The sequence below is a fragment of the Kogia breviceps genome, chromosome 6, assembly GCF_026419965.1.
Source record: "Kogia breviceps isolate mKogBre1 chromosome 6, mKogBre1 haplotype 1, whole genome shotgun sequence".
Lineage (NCBI taxonomy): Eukaryota > Metazoa > Chordata > Mammalia > Artiodactyla > Physeteridae > Kogia > Kogia breviceps.
In genome coordinates this window covers 37,388,067-37,410,650 of record NC_081315.1, presented here as the reverse complement: position 1 = coordinate 37,410,650, position 22,584 = coordinate 37,388,067, and positions in this window count along the sequence as shown.

The window sequence follows — 22,584 nt, the reverse complement described above, 5'->3', positions numbered from 1 at the left end:
GGAGACCATTATTCAGCCTACAACACACATCGACATGCAGATACAAGGATTAAATTTTTTTCTTTATGAAGACTGATAAATAGAAGCCAGATAAAAAGGAAAAAGGAAAAAACAGAGATACTTTTGCCATATTAACCAAAGGTGGTAACATTACAACAGAGCACTTTCCATACAACTGCTATTAGACATTGCACATATACTTCCTGATAATACTGATAACACTCCTCTGCAAAACTCTTGGCAGATCTGAATTTAGTTAACTGGAGTTTTCTCTCATTTTCACGAACATTTCTAAGTAGAATTTATATACTCTTGGGATGCAGATCATGGAACATGTTCCAGGATTTAGTAGATTATGCAAGTACAGGCACTGGCATTCCAATGAGACCACATGCATTCACATACGTTACTATGAGTAGCATTTTATTTAATCATTTTACTAATGACTATTGAATAGCTAGTAAGTGCCAAGTACGCTAGAGACATAACGTTCACTCTCATTAAAAAGTTTACATTCTACAGGACTTGACCAAAAAACATGGGTCACACACACACACACACACACACACACACACACACACACACACACACAGAGGTATTCAAATCTAAGATGCCATTGATTGTAAAATACAGACTTCTTTTATGTAACTCTAGGAAATCAAAACTTATATTATTGAACTACACCACAACACTAAAACACCATTCCATTTATATTAAGATAAATCTCCAATTCCAGAGATATTTTGGGAATTAATGTGTCCTGAAATTGATAAAATGTTGTGATTCAATATACTGTGTATTGCTGTGCCCATATTAATTGAAGTAAGGAGATTAGTGAAGCTTAACAGGAAAGTATATTGTCCAGTTCTACTCAAAGGGAAAGAAGTTATCAGGCCATGACCAAAAAGGTTGCTTTTGTTTGTTTGGTTGTTTATCTGTTTTGTCCTCTTGGCTACAGATTCAAAGATATATTACACCAAAGAGAAGGGAGATAAAAAACTTAGATCTATACTTGGTTTAGATCTAATCTCCAGAATTTAGACCTAGAGAATGAGAGAGATGTAGCAATATACAACTGGACAAATGGGGACACTGAAGAGTCAATAGTACTTTGTATACTTGGTTTGCTTAGATTCTCTGGGCTCTGAATTGACTCTCACATAGGTTGAGTCAGCTAGACAGCATTGTGTGAGCATGGGCTTGAAGGGTGAGAAAGTAGAAGGCAAAACTCAAAGAGAACCATTGACAAATGTGTGGAAGCATGAAAGAAAAGGCCTCTCTGGAAAATTTCAAGTATTTGGTATGGTTGATACATCCACTGTGCCAGGCCCTGGGGAGTGCTCAATATTAATGATGTTACTGATCATGGCAAGAGCACACTGATGGTTCGCAGCCTTTGAAATGTTGTATATTTGAAAACTACATGTGTTTGTATTCAAAATATAAAATCACGTTTTTCAAATAAGCTTTGGAAAATGTAAAATAAAAGCTGAATAGTCTCACTGCAGTCAGTGTTATCGATCATATGGAAGACACCCAATTTATTTATTTATTTTGAACTTATTTTTAGTAATTTACAATTTCAGAATGCAATATGATAATATATTTACAGATAGGAGCAGGGGAGCTGGGAGCAAAAACCTAGTGTCATTGGTTTCCAATACCTAAGCCATTAAACTATGACTTCTCAGTTCCCAATTCTAGAATCTTCAATTTCAAGTCAATTCAGTTTAGGAAAAAAGAGAAAAAAAGAAACCCAACTAAAAAGGGTAATAAAAGACCTAAAGTTATTTCTGTTAGAGGATTTATTAATCTAACATGAGTAATTAATTAGATTTGATGGTCTCTGTTTCACAGAGAAGAAGTGGAAGAAATAAGATTAGTTCCTACGAAAAGAGTATTCTCTCTGTGGCTCTATCGTTATCATCATCATGCCTGTGAGTACCTATCAGGAAACATTACACAGTGAACAAGAAGGAGATAATTTAATGTTATATGTCAGGTAAGCATCTCTGGGAGATATGCTGGAACTACAGGAAGACATTAGATTTAGATTGGTAGTGAAAATCCTAAATCCATTGTCAGAAAGGTCATGTTCATAGTCAACAACTGTTTGAATAGAAGCTTTAAAGCAAGGCTCAACTAACTTTTCTGTAAAGAGCGAGACAAAATATTTTCAGCTTTGTGGTACATATGGTCTGCACTGAAACTACTCAAGTCTCCCATTGTAGCATGAAGACAGCCATAGGCCATATGTGAATTAATGGGTATGGCTGTGCGCTGAAAAACTTTATTTATAAAAATGAGGGAGAATTAGATTTAGGCGTTATACCTTAGTTTGACAATTTTTATTTTAAATGATTTAGATGAATGTAAGCTATATCCAAAATAGAAGTAAGAGCCAGAAAGGTGAGCAAGCCATTGTAGTAAGTGGTCAAATATCCTAGGCAGTAGTGATTCTCAGAATCAGGTAGATCTTAATTCTGAGTGAACTATCAGGTTTGGCCAGGGAAGTTTTCTGAATCCTAGATGAAAAGGATAGGCTAAAATTTAGGATTAGACGCTAACCCCAGTTGGGGACAAAATCATCTAAATAAAAAGGCCATGATAAGGACAGATAAAGAAGACAGTGAGCTCACTAGAGTACATTGAGCACAGTGGCTCATAGTGAGACGAGAGGTACACTATGATAATTGCAGCTAAATTTGTTTCAGATCCCATCTCCTGCTAGCACCATATACTAATCAAACATGCCTGTTCAGAAATTGGTCAAAGGGAATTCCCTGGCAGTCCAGTGGTTAGGACTTGGCATTCTCACCACTGGGCCCCTGGATTTGATCCCTGGTTGGGGAACTAAGATCCCACAAGCTGTGTGGCACAGCCAAAAATAGAAAAAAGAATAATCCAAAGAAAAATCCTCAGTATGTATCAGAGTAAGCAATTTTATTTATATTAAAAAAATGAAGAGATGAGTTGACTCAGGCAGGAATTGAATATATTATTTTATAGAGTCTCAATGTAACAAAAATGAAACATGTGTCACTAATCCACCTTGCCAGCTTATACAGCTTTTGAGAGTGAAAGGTTCTCAGTAATAACATTAATTATTATTAAATATTACTAGCTTAGTGTTGTAGAGAATATAAACACCAATACTTACAGCCTTTTGGTAAAATGTACTTTAATTTTTTTAGGACATTGTAGAGTTGGCTACCAATTTCTAACACAACATATTGTAGAATTGCCATTAAATAATTTTTAGAACTAATTAGTGCAAGCCATTTTCTCTCAAGTGGCAAATGTTCCATTTTCTGTACTTTCCTCATCTTTACCACCTGCTAGCAGTGTTTTAAGCAACAAAACAGCAGTGTTCTTAGCAGACAGTAGAGCCTGCTCCAAAATGTTAGCTATTCAGATTGTTCACAATAAGACAAAACCTTGAAGACTATGATAAATGATTTTTATTTCTTTATTTTCATTCTTCCTTTCCTCCTTAATGTTCGAACACTGGAGTGTAAAGGTGATTCAAAACTCTATTGGGGGTGTATATGTGAACATATAGGAGTATAATTTTTAAAGCCAGGTTAAAAATATAATTAAATATATCTTAATCTATACATTTATTTGTTGAATCAATTCTCTGACATGCAAAAATTAACTTTCTTTTCTTTGCATTATTTTATGGTTCCTGGTTTTCTAATTATTTTTTCCTCCTGTGAACAGGGGGTCTTTTTTCTCCAGTTGGAAAGTGTTCAGGCTGCTCTAAATAAATGCCATACACCGGGTGGCTTACAACAGCAGATTATTTACTACTCATAGTTCTGGGGCTGAAAAGTCCAAGATCAAGGTGCCAGTAAAGACCCTCTTCCTGGTTCATAGACAGCTGTCTTTTCACTGTGTCTTCACATCACATAAGGGACAAGTGATTCCTTTGGGGCCTCTTTTATAAAGACACTAATATCATCCATGAGGGCTTTGCGCTCATGACCTAATTAACTCTCAGATGTGGTACCTCCTAATACCATCATATTGGGGGTTAAGATATCAACATTTGAAATTTGGGGAACACAAAACTTCAGTTTATAGCAGAAAGTTATCCTCAGTATTAATTATGTTCTTTTTCTTTAAATGAAAATATTTTACCAGTTATAAGACAATTTAATAACATGTAAACATTTTGAAAGGAGTAAAACAACTAATACTGAATAATGGCTCAATTTAACAATTATTTTGAATACTGAATGAGTCTGTTTAAACAATACATTTAGAATGAATCGTTGGTAGAAAAATGTATTCATGACTTTCTAAATTATTGATAACTTATATGTACTGTTTGTTTTGCACTTCAAAGGAAGGTAAAACTCCTGATTAATTTTAAGAAAGAGCAGAAGTCCATGTTTTAACCTATAAAATAAGATACAATATTTGAATTGATCTTTATACTAGTAAGGGAATAAATGAAATAAATGGTCACACAGTTTAAAAAATCTAAATAGTTATAAATGCCCATTTTTCTTCAAGGAAATAAACATGACTACAGATTGGTCAGAGTAGGATGATATTCACTTGCAACTTTAAAAATAAAACTGTGTGGGTAGGTTTCATTATTTTATTTTAATTGTACTAGAATGAAGTAAAGACTTGAATGAACTAAGAATGTAAAATATTACATTATACTGCTTCAGTATTTTGAGATGAAGAACAGTTAAAAGATATATATTTATGAGGGCAACCCTGAAAGTGTCCAAATATTCATTTTTTCCCCACTGACCTAAAAAATATATGGAGAAATTATAAAACAGATGATATTATTCTACATACTGAAAGTTCAATTTAATAAAATAAATTTATTTAAGTACTTACTTTTCAAATATAATGTGCTAAGTGATGGGAATTTAGAAATGACTCAATGCCTGACCACAAGAAATTCAATCTATCAGAAAGACAGACAAGTTAAACCAATCAATACATTACAGTGTTATAAATGACAAAAGGAAGGGAGGAAATAGCTTAAAAGTCCATAAAAGAGGTACCCCAAACAACTTTTGATAGAAATGGGATAGCTTGGGAAAATATTCCTAGAAAAAGTCAACTGAAAAAAGTTTTAAAGGGTAAAACACATTCATTTAAGCAGACAGGTGGAGAAAAAGTTTCCATTCCATGTTGAAAAATGTTTCCCAACTAAAGGCAGATATATTTATATGGATCTATAAAATCATGTACATGGAGTAATTTTTTTTCAGGGAAAAAGTTGATAGGTGCATTTTCTTTCAATCGTTTTTGGAAATATTTTATGATAAATAGCACTGATTTGGGTCCTTGCAAAATAAGAGGCACTCAACTGATTTGGGAGAAAAGGAAATGATTATAAGAGATTAGTAACAAATTAGGATACTTTCTTATTTTTACCTGGATTACTTTACAAAATTATGTGGAGTAGCTTATATGCAAGTAAATAGTTTTAGAGGTTAATGGAGTTCAAGTTTTTCCAGTTTAGTTCTCCTAACCCTCTTGCAGATAGAAATATAAGACAGAAAGTAAAACATCTATTTGAAGGTAATGTAGAATGATCAAATCTAGCAGAAACTGGAGGGGAGTCTGTCCTTAAGTAGAAAATGGAACAAATGAGATTTTCAAATTTGCAGGTTTTGCCTGAAAGAATCTTCCATTTGAATACTGCTCCTGTGGTGGTAAATCATGACCTTACTAGCTTAAGGTGTCAGAGGACAGAGTTTGGGGTTGGGAAAGCATTTGGAAACTTATGGAGGAAACTCTGGAAAGAGGGAGTTAGATAGGAGATGGAAACAAAAAGTGTTTAAAAACTGCACAAATCCTAACAAAACACTAAATTTTTCATGTATGAAAGAGAATGCAGAACACCCTCAAAATGTGGTAGTTCAAATCTGAAAGATCTGGATGGCTGTTTCTGTTGCTGTGCATGCAAGGGAGACACAAGCTGAGTTCAGACAAGTGAAATACCTGCTTAAAAACAAATCAATCCTCTGAAGAGAACTATAACAAAATGTAGAGCCTCTATAATGACATAAATATAAATATAAATATAAATGTAATATCCATTTAGAAATCATGAGAATGGAAATAAACATTAACATTTGTACAGAGAAAAAATGTCTTCAATAGAAAATCTTCCTGAAATTATCAGGGTATTGCAATTAGCAACTAGGAGACCAAAGTAGCTATTAAAATATGCTCAATGAGTTAAAGAAAACTATACTCATATGGATAATCAGGTGAGAAATCAATAAATAAATAGAACTATAAAAAAGAACCTACAATGCAGTGAGGCTAAGAAGTAGAACTAAAATAAAGATTTTACTGCATGAAATTGATAAAACAAAATAGGATGCTGCAAAAGAAAACATCAGTGAACTTGAAGATAGATCAGTTGAAAGTATCTAATCTGAATAATAGAAATATTAAGTACTCTAAAATATATGTAATTGAAGTTCTATAGGAAAGGACAGAGGGAATAGGGCAAAAAAAAAATTACTTGAAAATATATTATAGCCCCAAATTCATAAATTTGGAGAAAAAGCATCAAACTACAGATACAAGTACTTCAAAAACTCACATCATTGTGAAATTATGGATATCAATAGATGAAGATAAATAACTAAAAGAGGCCAGAGGTAAATGACATATCATAAACACAGGAACAGGAATTAAAATAACTGCTGACTTATTAGAAAAAAGGTCAGGTTTAGACTACAACAGAACAACATATGTAATATGTTGAACAAAAGATACTGTTAATGGCAATGCTGTATCTAGAAAAATAAGTCTTCAAAAATAAAGGAAGAAAAAGACATTTTATTGTAAACCAAAACTGAGAGAATTCATTCCATTCAAACTTGCCTACAAAAATGCTAAGGAAGTTAATTCAGAGTGAAGGAAAATAACACCAAATGATAACTTGAATATACATGAAAAGGTACAGATGTTAAATGTAAATAAAAAACAGATTTTGTTTCCAGCCAAAATGGAGCAAAAGGGACCAGATTTAACTTCCCACCCAAAACAACAAATAATCCAGACAAAATAAATGAAACAATGAAACACATCCAGCAATGTAAAAGTGACCCTTGAGAGATGGGAAAGAAATGAGATGTGCCATACAATTGCCTCAGCCTACTGTCTGAAGAACATAAACTCAGGCAGTACTCAACTACCTCTCACCACAGGAGATAGATCTGGAAGTCCAGGAGTCCAAGGCAGCCAGAGTTCACAGTGCAGAGTACAAGAGAAAAGTGAGTGAGAGAGAGAGAGAGAGAGAGATCTGGATTTCTGCAGTGCTTATATAATACTAACTGGTGAGTACATATATGGAAAATACCTCAGTTCAGAAAAAGAACCACCAAAAACGATTAGAAATAACAATCTGCAAAGCTCAGAGTGAAGAATATTGCTTGTTCTCAAAAAACCAGTGTGGAGAACCTCATAATTCATGAAGTAAAAGATGGAATACTAAAAAGATCTTACTTAATGGTTTGTAAAATTAACACCTGGCTAAACACTGATCTGCCTCTACCTAATGAAGTTTAAAGACAATATCCACAAAGATCAAATGGTTTTGAGTAACTTACTTGTATCCTGGCAGAAAGCTCAATACTTATAGGAATACAAAAAAAAAAAAAAAAATCATCATCCAACAAGTACAAACACACAATGTCTATCATCTTATCAAAAATTACCATGCACCCAGAAGCAGAACAATCTGGCCATAGCAAAAATAAAACAAAAATCTATCACATAATCCTAGGTATGACACAGATGATAGTAGATAAACATATTGAATACATAGTGACAGAAAATATCTAAAAATGAAATACAGAATAAATAAAGCAATATTATTTGCAACTGCCAAAAACTCACAACAGCTCTAACACCCATCAAGAATGGAATGGTTAAAAAAACATACAATAGAATGCTACTCAGTATCACATAAGAATGATAATATAAAACTGATATATGGAATGATGTGGATGAATATTAAAATAATTGTTTAACAATAATAATAATTGTTTCAGTGAAAAGCTAAACAATATAGTAAATTCTGTATGAATCCATTATACAAAATTTTTTTAGATGCATACAAATCTATAGTGTCAGAAAGCAGATCAAAGGTTACCTGTTTGGGGATGGCAGCAAATATGAGGGCGGAATTACAAAGAGGCAAAAGGAAACTTATAGAATTGCTGGACATATTTATTATTTTGATTGTCTAAATGGTTTAATGAGTATATACATATGTCAAAGCTTATGAGACTGTATAATTTAACATGTGCAGTTCATTGTATGTTAATTATGCATAATAAATGTGATGAAACCAAACTAACCAAAGACCAAGAAGATATTTTTTAAAATTTATTTAAAACATATGTCCTGATATAATGTTATCAGTCATAATTCTAGTTATTATCCTACAATATTATATGTCACAGAAATATCCAAGTTTCCTGCTACTTGCATTGTACTCAAATCTTTAACCATGCTATTTTAAGTTTTGGCCTCTATAGACAATCATTATTTTATTTGATGCTGATGTTTTCACAAAAGATGATTTTCAAGAAGACTCATAAAAAGAACTTTTTTTTTTCTTTTAACAAATGTAAGTTTCTGATAGCCTTTAAGTAATACCACTGGGTATTACTGGGTAATACTGGGTAACTGGGTAACAAATGACAAAACTCTAATGGAAAACCAGATTACTTCATCCAAATCAACAGAATTAATTACATGGGACTGAATGAACTGATGAGTATGGTTTATAACTTTATGACTTTTTGGAAAATATACTACCTTTAATTTTTTGTTTTCCAGAAAAAAACTTTTCTCTTATGCTATGCTCTAAACAAGTTGATAAAGTATACATTTGTAAACAACTAAATGTATACTACTATCAACTAAACAAGTTGATAAAGTATACATTTGTAAACAAAGGTAAAACTTTTATTTTTTTCTCTCTACCTGATTCTGCTAGAATTTGGCTTCTCCAGCTGGCTCTCCTATGGACTTGATGGTTTATTGCAACTGTATTACAACTAGTTATACTAATCATTGTTTTAATTTGTTCTTTGTTTCCAAATTGTTTATGATTTGAGTCTTCCTTCTGCACTATCACTTTGTCAATGTTACTACCTACATTTTTTATATCCTATCTATTTATAAGATTGTTGTCTCTTACAGTGTTTAATGTGTAATCAGGCCTCCAACAAAATTGACAGCTAGGGGCTTCCCTGGTGGCGCAGTGGTTGAGAATCCGCCTGCCGATGCAGGAGACACGGGTTCGTGCCCTGGTCCGGGAAGATCCCACATGCCGCGGAGCAACTAAGCCCGTGAGCCATGGCCGCTGGGCCTGTGCGTCCGGAGCCTGTGCTCCGCAACGGGAGAGGCCACAACAGTGAGAGGCCCACATACCGCAAAAAAAAAAAAAAAAAAAAAAAAAAAAATTGACAGCTAAACATCCTGAGGAAATAGATCACATTTATAACTCCATAAAATAATTGTAATAGTGTGATTCTAGGTATGGGAAGAAGCAATAAGGGAAAATACCTCCTGGATCATAATGGACTAGTAAGACAGAGGATCCAGAGAATCTTTAATTATCAACAGGGTTAATCCAGAAATTAGCACCTGGGGTGGCATACCAACAAGAATTTTGCCTGATCTGGGATGAGCCTCCCAGTGCCAGGGGACAAAAATTGGTCATGAAAAGTCTTCCAGGTATTAGTCAAATTTTGGACCAAGAGGAGGATCTGAGGAATGGAATATTTCTTGCCATATCAGTAAACTCAGGGTGTCACAGTCATCAGACTGCAGCAACTCCCTGTGGTGAGCCCTGAGGAAATTTAGGATATGAAAACACAGGTTACTGGCCCCAGGTAGCTGAGGTGCATATCAAAGGAATGATTTTCAGTGAGCCTAGACTCTTGCATCTTCTTATACATAGAAAAGCACTAAATTCCTTAACTCGACATATCTGGTTTATTTTAATTAACAGTAGTATTTTGATGTTCCCAACTATCTGCCCTTTGTTGAAAAACTCCTATATATCCTAGCCCCTCTCTGCTCCTGGAAGCAGTTCTTTTAGGGTTACTTGAGATGCTGTCCTGTCTCCTGGGCTTGAAGTCCTAAAAATTCCCACCAAATAAAACATAAATCTCAAAAACAATATATGACTATTTAAAGTAAAATATTAATTATTTTAAAAGTAGCACTACCTTGAGGTTCACAACATAAGTGGATACCATATATATAATGTAAGTCACACAATAGACAGTGCATGAGACCACACTGTTGCAAGACTCCTATATTTCACACAGAGTAATATAATTTTAACTCCAAATGCATACTGTGTTATATAGAAGGTATACATTATAATCCCTACAATAAGTAGTAAAAAATTATGCAAAGTGGTTCAAAAGTGCTTCTTTTGGCTTGAAAAAGCCAAAAAGAAAGTGTGATTTTCAGAATTAGAACCAGAAATTTCACAATTTGTATGGAAACCAAAACACCCTGAATAGCCAAAGCAATCTTGAGAAAGAAAAAGGAGCTGGAGGAATCAGGCTCCCTGACTTCAGACTATACTACAAAGATACAGTAATCAAGACAGTATGGTACTGGTACAAAAACAGCAATATAGATTGATGGAATAAGATAGAAAACCCAGAGATAAATCCATGCACATATGGTCACCTTACCTTTGATAAAGGAGGCAAGAACATACAATGGAGAAAAGACAGCCTCTTCAATAAGTGATGTTGGGAAAACTGAACAGCTACATGTAAAAGAATGAAATTAGAGCACTCCCTAACACCATACAAAAAAATAAACTCAAAATAGATTAAAGACCTAAATGTAAGGCCAGACACTATCAAACTCTTAGAGGAAAACATAGGCAGAACACTCTATGACATAAATCACAGCAAGATCTTTTTTGACCCACCTCCTAGAGAAATGGAAATAAAAACAAAAATAAACAAATGGGACCTAATGAAACTTCAAAGCTTTTGCACAGCAAAGGAAACCATAAACAAGATGAAAAGACAAACCTCAGGGTGGGAGAAAAGATTTGCAAATGAAGCAACTGACAAAGGATTAATCTCCAAAATTTACAAACAGCTCATGCAGCTCAATATCAAAAAAAAAATAGTCTAATCCAAAAATGGGCAGAAAACCTAAATAGACATTTCTCCAAAGAAGATATACAGATTGCCAATGAACACATGAAAGGATGCTCAACATCACTAATCATGAGAGAAATGCAAATCAAAACTACAATGAGGTATCACTTCATACCAGTAAGAATGGCCATCATCAGAAAACCTACAAACAATAAATGCTGCAGAGGGTGTGGAGAAAAGGGAACCCTCTTGCACTGTTGGTGGGAATGTAAATTGATATATCCACTATGGAGAACAGTATGGAGGTTCCTTAAAAAACTAACAATAGAACTACCATATGACCCAGCAATCCCACTCCTGGGCATACACCCTGAGAAAACCATAATTTAAAAAGAGTCATGTACCATGATGCTCACTGCAGCACTATTTACATTAGCCAGGACATGGAAGCGACCTAAGTATTCATCAACAGATGAATGGATAAAGAAGATGTGGCACACATATACAATGGAATATTATTCAGCCATAAAAAGAAGCGAAATTGAGTTATTTGTAATGAGATGGATGGACCTAGAGTCCGTCATACAGAATGAAGTACGTCAGAGAAAGAAAAACAAATACTGTATGCTAACACATATATATGGAATCTGAAAAAACAAGAAAAATGTTCTGAAGAACCCAGGAGCAGGACAGGAATAAAGATGCAGATGTAGAGAATGGACTTGAGCATATGGGGAGTAGCGAGGGTAAGCTGGGATGAAGTGAGAGAGTGGCATGGACTTATATATACTACCAAATGTAAAATACATAGCTAGTGGGAAGCAGCTGCATAGCACAGGGAGATCAGCTCGGTGCTTTGTGACCACCTAGAGGGGTGGGATAGGGTGTGTGGGAGGGAGATTCAAGAGGGAAGGTATATGGGGATATATGTATACATACAGCTGATTCACTTTGTTATACAGCAGCAACTAACACAACAATGTAAAACAATTATATTTCAATAAAGATGTTAAAAAAGTGTGATTTTATCCTAAAAATAGATTTTAAAGCCAATGATAGTCATTTGAAAAACCAGAACTATACCCACACTTATATGGGTCTTTTTAACATGTGGTGTTGGGTTCACTGGATGTACCCATATGGAAACAAAATCAACTATAACCCGTATCTTACTCAAACACATAAATTAATTCAAGACAGATAGTAGGCTTAACTGTAAAGACTAAAACAATAAAGTTTTAGAATGAAAACACAATATCTTCATGACTTTACATCATAAGTTATCAGAAAAATACTACAAATTAAAATTACAATGAGATACTGCTAGACATCCACCAAAGAGGTTAAATTGATAATGGCTAGCAACACTCAAATGTCAGTGATGATGTGGAGCTACCAGACTCTCTTATCCACTACTGATGGGAATGTAAATGGTATAATCAGTTTGGAAATACTTAAAATGTAAACATTTAATCCAGCACTCCCATTTCCAGATATTTAACCAAAAAAAAAAAAAAAAAAAAAAACCTATACAGTTGTCTACAGAAAGATTTATGCCCAAATGTTTATAGAAGCTTCATTAATAGCAGCCCCAAACTATAAAAAAAACATTATGCCAATCATCAAATAGATAATGATATGTGGTATATTCTTATTATGCAGAAATATTATACCAAAAAACCCAACTACAACAACCCAAACTCAAATTATTGTTACACAGTACAATGTGGATGAAACTCACTGACATTATGGTGAGACAAAGAATCTGGACAGAAAATAGTACATACATGTGATTCCATAAATATGAAGTTCTAGAAAGGGTGAAACTAATATGTGGTTAAAAAATCAGAACTGTTGTTATCTCTGGAGTTGAGAGTAATTGACTGACAGGAGCATGAGGAAATATCTGGACTGATGGGAATATTCTATGTCTTTATAGGAAATATGGACTATATGGGTATCTATCAAGATTATATATTTAACACTTGTGCATTTTATATAAATTTTATCTGAAACATTGAAGGAAAGAGTGAGGAGTGGTTGGAAGCATAGATTAAACAAGAATATTTATCACATATATTGATGTTTTTTGGAACTGTGTGATGAATGCATCATGATTCATTATATTTGAAATTTTCCATGTTAAAGTGTTTAAAAAGCTAAAGCCAATGAGTTCTACTAGGAAGAGTATGTGTGTTTTTTGGGGGAACTGGGTGTCCATAATAATTACTGCAGAAAATCAAGGCTAAAAAAGGGAGCTTTATGGAGAATAAAACTGGAAGCCTTAAGAAAAAAGACCATACAAATTATTACCTCTTCTTTAGTACAACACTCTAAACAGGAGGAGCATCGATGTGTGAGTAAGAAGGCAGAGAGATTTATGTATTAGAGAAACTCGGGTTTACATTTTTGTTCTTCTTTATTAGCTTTGTTACTTTGTGCAAAACAATTAACCTTTCTTAGTTTCAGTTTATTCAACTCTAAAATGAGATTAATTATCTCTAACTCAAAAGGTGGCAATGAGAATTTGGCAACCTTAATATATTGTAAGCATTTTCTACATTGCATGAAATTGACTATATGTTAAAGGAAATTTTGTTTTTCTTATTCCACAGCCCACCTTTCATTACAATCCCTGGTCTTGAACAACTTTGCTTTGTATATATTTGGCACTAAACAAATTGAAGCTACTTTTATTATTAGCTTCAGATAAGTGTTACAGAAAGTCTTATTTTGTGATCCATCTAAAGTCTACAGCAGAATAGAAGTTTCAAAGAGTAGTCTGTGTGAAGAACTTTCAATTGAGAAAATGAGCCCTAGAATTTTGTGAGAACCAAGGGTATATATTTGTAATTTTGAATAGAAGGAGTTTCCCTCACTAATATGTAGGACAAAATATCTTTTATGTCAGTTCTTAAGGCATTAAATCTGTGGACTTAGAATAATTTTGCAAGTATAGTGACTCACATGATTTAACTAGAGTAGAAGCAGCAAAGCTACCTGTAATTTAAGAAGATTTATATGATCATGCATATTTAGCAAAACTGGAGATCAAGGGTGAGAAATTTGTTCTGATGCTGAAGGCTGTAATTCTGAAGAATTGAGCATTGTTATAAAGGCAGCACATTAAAAAAATGGCTTCTGAGCTATCATTTAGGATAAAGTTGGGAAGAAGTCTTAAATTTGTAAGAATATTATTGTAGCACATGTGTCATTTGTTGATACACCCTGCAACACCTTAAATAATGAAGTTCATTTTTATCTTTTGTAATAAATATACAGCAGTACCATATTTCTGATTTAGCCATAACTTTTAGGACTGAACAGAAACTCTAATGTCTGAAACACTTTTGCCTTATCCATTCTTAAAAATATAATACATATATTATATTAAAGCATATAGTTATAGTATTATAGCATAAAGTTATAATGAATCAAGTGACCGATACTAAATTTCTTTGGGGATGTGTGTCAGATATCTAGTAAAAATGAGACTCCATAAAATAATGAATAAATAATTTAAAGAATTAGCAAATATAAGAACACCACAGTTGAGAAACAGGAGGCTTGCATGAAGTATCTTGTAATATGGAAGAGTATCTCTAGGTTTTATATCTTTTTATTGTCATAAGTAAAAGAGGCAATATAACTCATTGGTTTTTTTGTTCGTTTATTTGTTTGATTTTTGTTTGTTAGTTTGTTTGCTGATGTTATTGTTTTAAGAAATCATATGCAAGGAAAGAGGGCAATGACAGTGAATCTATAACTGGGAGTAAGGAGATTCATTTGAGAAATATTTAAGGTAGAACTGACAAAATTAAACCGACTGAGAATACATACATGTTCCTAAATCTTCCAGCAGAAAGAGACTACAAAGAGATATACAGCTAGTGCTACAACTAAGTTAACAAATGCATCGTGATTCATTATATTTGAAATTTTCCATGTTAAAAGTGTTTAAAAAGCTAAAGCCTATGAGTTCTACTAGGAAGAGCATGTGTGTTTTTTGGGGGAACTGGGTGGCCATAATAATTACTGCAGAAAATCAAAGCTAAAAAAGGGAGCTTTATGGAGCTCCCTTTTAAATATGAATTTAAATAATTTTTTAAACCTGAGATTTGAGGTTATCCAGTGCTAGAAATTTTAAAACCAATCTTAATGGATAAATTTAAAACTTAAGAAAAATTAGGTTGTTATACATAAATTATATTATTTTATTACTGTTTTATATTTTTATATTATTATGAAATCATAGCCTTTTAAATTTGGTAAGGAATGTGGAGACCATATATTTTTAAATGTTCACCTTAGTTTTGAAGAATCCAGATTAATGTATACCTTCTTTGTATGCTATTGTATAGTTCTATGATTGAATTTCCTTTGAGAGCTGAAGAAATTAATATGGTAAAAACCTTAAATAGCATCATATTATTATGAAGAGAGAAAATTTAAATATTAATATTTGAATTTTACTGTTCATTTCTGTATACATAATGATTGGTCTGGGGAAATACTGCAAGGATAAATTTTATTTTTTCTTTGAAAATGAGAAAAGGTAAACAAGTACATAATGGTTCAAAAATTTGAATATTATTTTATTTTATAATTAATTAAAATTGCATTTAGGACAAATACATATAATCTTTGAAGTTATTCATTGACATGGTTTTCTTTCTGAATTTTAATTTTTTCAAGCATGTCTAATGGATTAGATTTCAGAAAGCCACTTGGACATTTTTATGTGGTAACATTGTGTTTCCAATGCCATTTATTCCACAACTATTATGTGCCTGTTATTTGCCAACAGTATCATATTATGTGACTTCCTCCTACATATAAAATGGAAATTTCATTTTGTTATATTTTACATTGTGTATTCATTAAAACTTTGCCAATAAATTAATACAAGCACTGCTAAGCTCAATTAACATTATTGAGCACTTATAATGTTGTAGTCTAGGTTCTCTATTAAGGACGTTACATGTATTTTCACATTTGATGCTCACAACTCTCTAGGGTAGTACTTACCTTAGTTTTGTAAGTGAAGAAGTAGAGATAGGGGCTTTCAATAATTTGCTCAATGTCACAAAGGTAGCGAGTGACTGAAGCCACCATCAAAAGCTAGCTCTATTGGATGACAAATGCATGATTCTATTGCTACTATAAGCTCCTTCAAAGCAAATTAAACATGAATATATAATAAATTTCTCATTTTTTATGTGAGAAACATCATAAATTCATCTTACAAATCACAAAGAATATAGCATTTTTGGAAATCTACATTTTCTAGGAGGAGAGGTCAAAAGTGAGGGGTGGAGATGATGCTGCCTATTAAACTGCTTTTCTATTTGTTTTTTTCTGATCTGTACTAGTTTTGTGAGGGAGAAATAAGGCAAAATTTAGTTGATACCAATAGCTCGTTTGCCACGACTTTCACATGACAACATGTGTTTTATCCATTGACCTCTAAAGAATAACTATTAACTTGAAGAAGCAAGTTCTCTCAGTGCAAGTAATTGAAATGTGTTTGATGAGATGACAATAATGACAAAGACTAATAAATGCTCAATGTACATTTTGTATTTTTCTAAGGATTTTACAAATATCTATTTATGTAACCCTTACAACAATTCTGTGAGATAGGTACAATTATCTGTCTCTATTTTTCGGATGAGGAAACTGAGCCGCAAAATGGTGAACTAACTTGCTCAAGGCCATGTAGAACTAAGCAGTGATATTTTCATAAAGGCTACCTGATTCTAGAGTCTGTGATCTTAATCATTATTCTTTTTTTAATTTTTTAACATCTTTATTGGAGCATAATTGCTTTATAATGGTGTGTTAGTTTCTGCTTTACAACAAAGTGAACCAGCTATATATATATATATATATATATATATATATATATATATATATACCCATATCTCCTCCCTCTTGCATCTCCCTCTCATCCTCTCTATCCCACCCCTCTAGGGGGTCAAAAAGCACCTTATTCTTTAATTTCAAATGAAAGGAAAGATCCCTCAGTGACTTCTCAGACCAACCCCAGTGCCTACAGCTCTCTCAGGCACTATATAATATCGATCATCTCTTGTTTTCTTTGCCTCTTTCCCCAATTTACTAGATCCTTCCTTAATGGCACTTGGATGTGTTCAAGTTTCCTAAATCTTAACAATATAATTGCTTCCATCTCAATTACTCTTATAACTAAGTAACTGCCACATTCTTTTCATTCTCTTTAAAGCCAAACTTCTCAAGAGAATAGTCTATACTAATTAACCCTACTCCCTTGGAGTTATGTATTCCCCAAATACATTCCAATATGTAAGATGTAGCTATAACTCCTCTGGAAGATTTTACTTTTAAGTTCATTATTGCCCTTTGTCACTGAACATGATGAGATTTTTAAAAATCCTTCCTATCTTGACATCTCAGTAGTTCTTAACACAGTAAAGTCTTTTTTTCTCTTGGCTAAACTGGTTTTCTTGTCTACTTCTTAACAACTTTTTTGTCACCTTTGTTGGCTTATCACTCTAAAATGAGCTTGTGAATTATAAAGTTATGTGAATTTTTGGCTTTACATTTGTTAAGTTTAATTGCCATTTAAAAATATTTTTTTAAGTGACACTGGTTTGGCAGTAAAACAAATTGGACATTGTGAATGAAGAAATGCATGGGAATAGCAATGTGGCATGAATTTGACAGTGCAGCAAAGGTAAGTCAATGAAGGAATCACTGCCTCTCCACATTTACTTGCAAAGTAGCAGTGAATTATTTTATGGTACCTGAAAAAGAGATCCCGACAATAGATGGAGATGGGTTATACATTGTTACTGAATTCTGTGCACAAAGATTGCCTTTCACATGTTAAGTTGGAAATTACTGGCGCCAAAATTGCAGAATGGAGTTCAGTGGCTTGAAAGAAAAACTGGGAGGCAAAGATAGGGTTCCTTTGTAAGAAATCCTATACAATTAACATTCCTGATAACACAGAGAATGATTGTGTGTGTGTGTGTGTGTGTGTGTGAGTGTGTGTGAGATGACATCAATACCACTAAATGAGAGGTTGATTGTGAATAGAAAACATTTCTAGGAAAACGTTATCCACTTGATTTCACTTTTATGCACTTTTTCACATGTGACCAAGAGTAAAATATGATAAAATTTATCTAAAAAACTTAAAAAATATGAAATATAAAATCTAGGTGTAAAAAGTATTGTATGATAGTTTAATTATCCTTTATTGTTGTTTGCTTTTTTAGTGAAAATAACACATCTTACAATTGACAGATATTCAGATTTGATGAAATGTAATATCATAGTATATATATATAATGTGTCATTATTTGATTACTCTTCATCTTCTCCTCTAGATTATAGACTCCATAAGGAGGATATGGACTCTTGTTTATCATTCTATCCCAGAGTCTGCAAAAATGCTTGACACATAAAACGGATGAACTTTCTATCATTAGCAAATAAAAATAAAGATCAGTTTCACTTATTATTCTAATGCTTAACTCCAAATCTCTTCAGCATTAAAAAACACTTCCCGGGCTTCCCTGGTGGCGCAGTGGTTGAGAGTCCGCCTGCCGATGCAGGGGACACGGGTTCGTGCCCCGGTCCGGGAGGATCCCACATGCCGCGGAGCGGCTGGGCCCGTGAGCCATGGCCGCTGAGCCTGCGCGTCCGGACCCTGCGCTCCGCAACGGGAGAGGCCACAACAGTGAGAGGCCCGCGTACCACACACACACACACAAAAACCAAACACTTCCCCACCAAGGAAGAAGATTCCATCTTCTAGAGCCAGTTGGTGTCTTGAGGTTCCTATTGACCGGAGGCCCATACCTTTGGCATAGTATGGAGCTTATGCTATTGTTATGTATGGACATTTCAAGCTCTATGTATAGTGACATCAAAGGAGACTTCCTAAATTTAAGAATTGGGAACTATTGTGGCCCACATTCCGGCGCTTAAGTCACATCATCAGCCATTTCTTCTGACGTTATTTACTCTCACAATCTTTCAAGCACTCCTAAGTTTGCATATAACTCTCTTACATCTTAATTATCTGTTGGGTTTTGCATTATTTCTGGTTTTCTTGAGATACTTAAAATGTCTTTCTACCTGTCTCTAGAGAACCACTGGAATCCTTATACACATGTGAATTCTGTTCTACCTCTTTGATTTTTTGGCAGAATTCTGTCCTCTATCTATCTATCTATATATACACAGACACACCACACACATATATGTATATATATATATATATATTTTTTTTTTCTTTCCAATATGTCAGCATCACAAGTATTATATACATTAAAATTACATCTGATTGGATTCTGGATAACTTTTATAAGATGGGTTTATCTGGCTCAATAATTATAACCCTGAAATCTTGCTAATGATATATTACACAGCACAAACTTGTTAAGGTTAAAATGAGATGTAGTCATCACATGCATAAGAATTGGTTAACTTCCAAATATACAGAAACCAGCAATGTTACCCTAATTCTACCTTTTTTTCTCTCTAAGTCTCAACAGCCAGTGAGCAGATAAGGAATCCCATTGGCAACTTACCCCTAGAATAAATGTAGAATATGTTTGGTCAGGAAAACAGAAACCACTCCACATACTTTAAGCAGGAATGAAATTACATGGCAAATTAGGTGCTTACAAAACCATTGAAAGAGATGGGTGATGAAACAGTCAGGAAAATCTCCACCAGTTTCAGATTCACTCATAGCTTTTAGAGAAGAAATTTCAAGAATCTCAGAAAACTACACCAATGACTATAGCTTCCCAGAGCATTAAGGAAGTTGATTTGCCACGAAATGTCTTGAGCTTATGGCAAAACCTGTGGCTACTGCATCTTCAACCTCTGCTAAGGAAACGATAACATAGCTTCTGTCTTTCTTATGCTTTCTAAGATTCCTGCAAATGTATCTCACTGGCTGAATGTACCTCAGGACTCTGCTGCCAACTACTTAAAAAAAAAAAAATGTAGTTTCAAGGTTTCCATCCTCTTTGATGGAGAAAAATAATAAAAGTGAACAGGAATGGTGCTTACTTGCCAGTAGGCAGTCTGGCACAAATGTTAAATTTTAAAATGTACTTGTTTTCGAAAAACACTTTAAAGATTAATCAGACAAGAACTTTGAAGGCTAGTGTTCTAGAATGTCATAATCAGCTCTGGCTGTCATAATAAAGTACCATAGACTGTGTGGCTTAAAAAACAGACATTTATATCTCACATTTCTGGAGGCTGAGGAGTCCAAGGTCAAGTGCCAGCAGATGTGGTCCCCAGTGACAACCTTCTTCCTGGCTTGCAGATGGTCACCTTCTCACTATGGGTTACCTGGAGGAGAAAGAGAGCTATGGTCTCTCTTCCTCTTCCTGTAAGGACAATAATCCCATCATGGGGACCATACTCTCATAATGTCATCTAAACCTAATTACCTCCTAAAAGCCCCACATTCACATACTATCATGTTGGGAACTAGGGCTTCAACATATGAATTCTGGAGGGACAAGGATATTCAGTCCATAACATAAGAATATTCTCTCTTTTCATCCTCTACCACACTTCTGGTTTCTGTTATGTCCTCTCATCCATTCCTTCAAGTTGGCAATTTCCCTTTCATTTTTATTTCTGGCTCCTTGCTATGACCTCCTGCTAAACCTTTTAACATCTAGAAAGTTGTCTCAAATTTCACAGCTATCAAAGTTTTGTGCTTGACCCTGAGTTTGTTGAGTTACTACTGCTCATCAAGGTACAGTTTCTTGCTATATATGTCCCATGATTTCTGCCCAAAGAGCTACCAATCATACTTCCTAATTTTTTTAAAGTTGTTTATGTTTTAAAATAACAAGTTAAAATTGACTTTTGTGGTATATGTTCTAAGATTTTTTATTGAGGTAAAATATATGTAACATAAAATTGACCATTTTAGCATACAATTCAGTGGTATTCAGTACATTCCAAATGTGGTGCATCCATTCCCTCTCTCTCCTTTCAAATCATTTTATCACCCCAAAAAGAAACCCCACACCCATTAAGCAGTCACTCCCCATTCTCCTTCCCTCCAACTCCTGGCAACCCCTAATCTGCTTGCTTTCTTTATGGATTTATCTCTTCTGGATACTTAATGTAAATGGAATTATATAATATGTGATATTTTATGTCTGGCTTCTTTCACTTAGCATAATATTTTCAAGTTTCACCCACACTGATCTATAATGTATCAATACTTCATTACTTTCATGTCTGAATACTTCCCTGTATAGCTATACACATTTTGTTAATTCATTCTGTTGTTCGACATTTGGGTTGTTCCAACCTTTTGGCTAGGGGAGCAGTGCTGTTACGAACATTCGTGTATCAGATATGTTTTCATATTAAGAGAACTATCTGCTGTGTCTGAACTCTCTATAATTTTTCACTGGATGCAAAAGCTGCTGAGAGCACCCTGTTTTATAGATTTGAAAACCAAAAAATTCTGTAGAGTTGAACCTGATAGATAATATTAGCTAATATTTTGTACCTGATCACGTGAAGCTATGAATAAATTGTCTTAAGAATAGCATTTCATACCAAAACTTTTAGTAAGTTAGTAAATAAGTAATAACAGTGGTCAAAATAACACTAATGGAATGTTTAATATATGCCCAGTAAAACATTAGTTATTTTGATTCACTTATTCTTTACAATAAACTATTATTATCCTAACTCTGTGGATGAGGTCACTGAGTTAGAATAACCTACTCAATGGCACAGCTAGGGAGTGGTGAATTCAGAGTATGATTCCAGAAAACATTGTCCCAGAAACCAACCTTGCACTATTTTTTTTTTTTTCTACTAAAGGCCTCAATCTCTCCTCTCATTTAATCATCTGTTTTAAAGCAATGCTGACTTCATCTCACTTGGTCATTAGTTCTTGTCTTCTTCCACAGATTTTAGTCTCCTTATCTCACTAACATCAAACTTCAAATTCTCTGCAGTGGCCTAAGTGCTCCTTTATGATCAGGCCCTTGGCAGCATCATTCACTCTTTCCTTCATACATTTTACTCGGCTTTGAATTTTCTGTTTTCTCTGCCTAGATTAAATTTAATTTAAGCACTGTTCAATTGTCACTTCTTCATAAAGGCATTCCAAGTCAACCTTTCTCTAAATCACCAATCACTAACCTATCCTCTCACCTTGCTTTGTTTCTTTTATAGAAATTACTACCATCTGCATATATATACATACGTTTGTAATTGTTTGTGCCCTGCATGCTACCCGCCCATGTAAAGCTTCTTCAGAGTAGAGACTTTTTAAAAATTTGCTGGTGCATTTCTAGTGTCTACTATGGCGCCTGGCAAATGTATCATATGCAGTAAAAATTTGATGAATAAAGGGCTTCATTGAGTGAATTCCATGGGAGCTTCCCTGGAT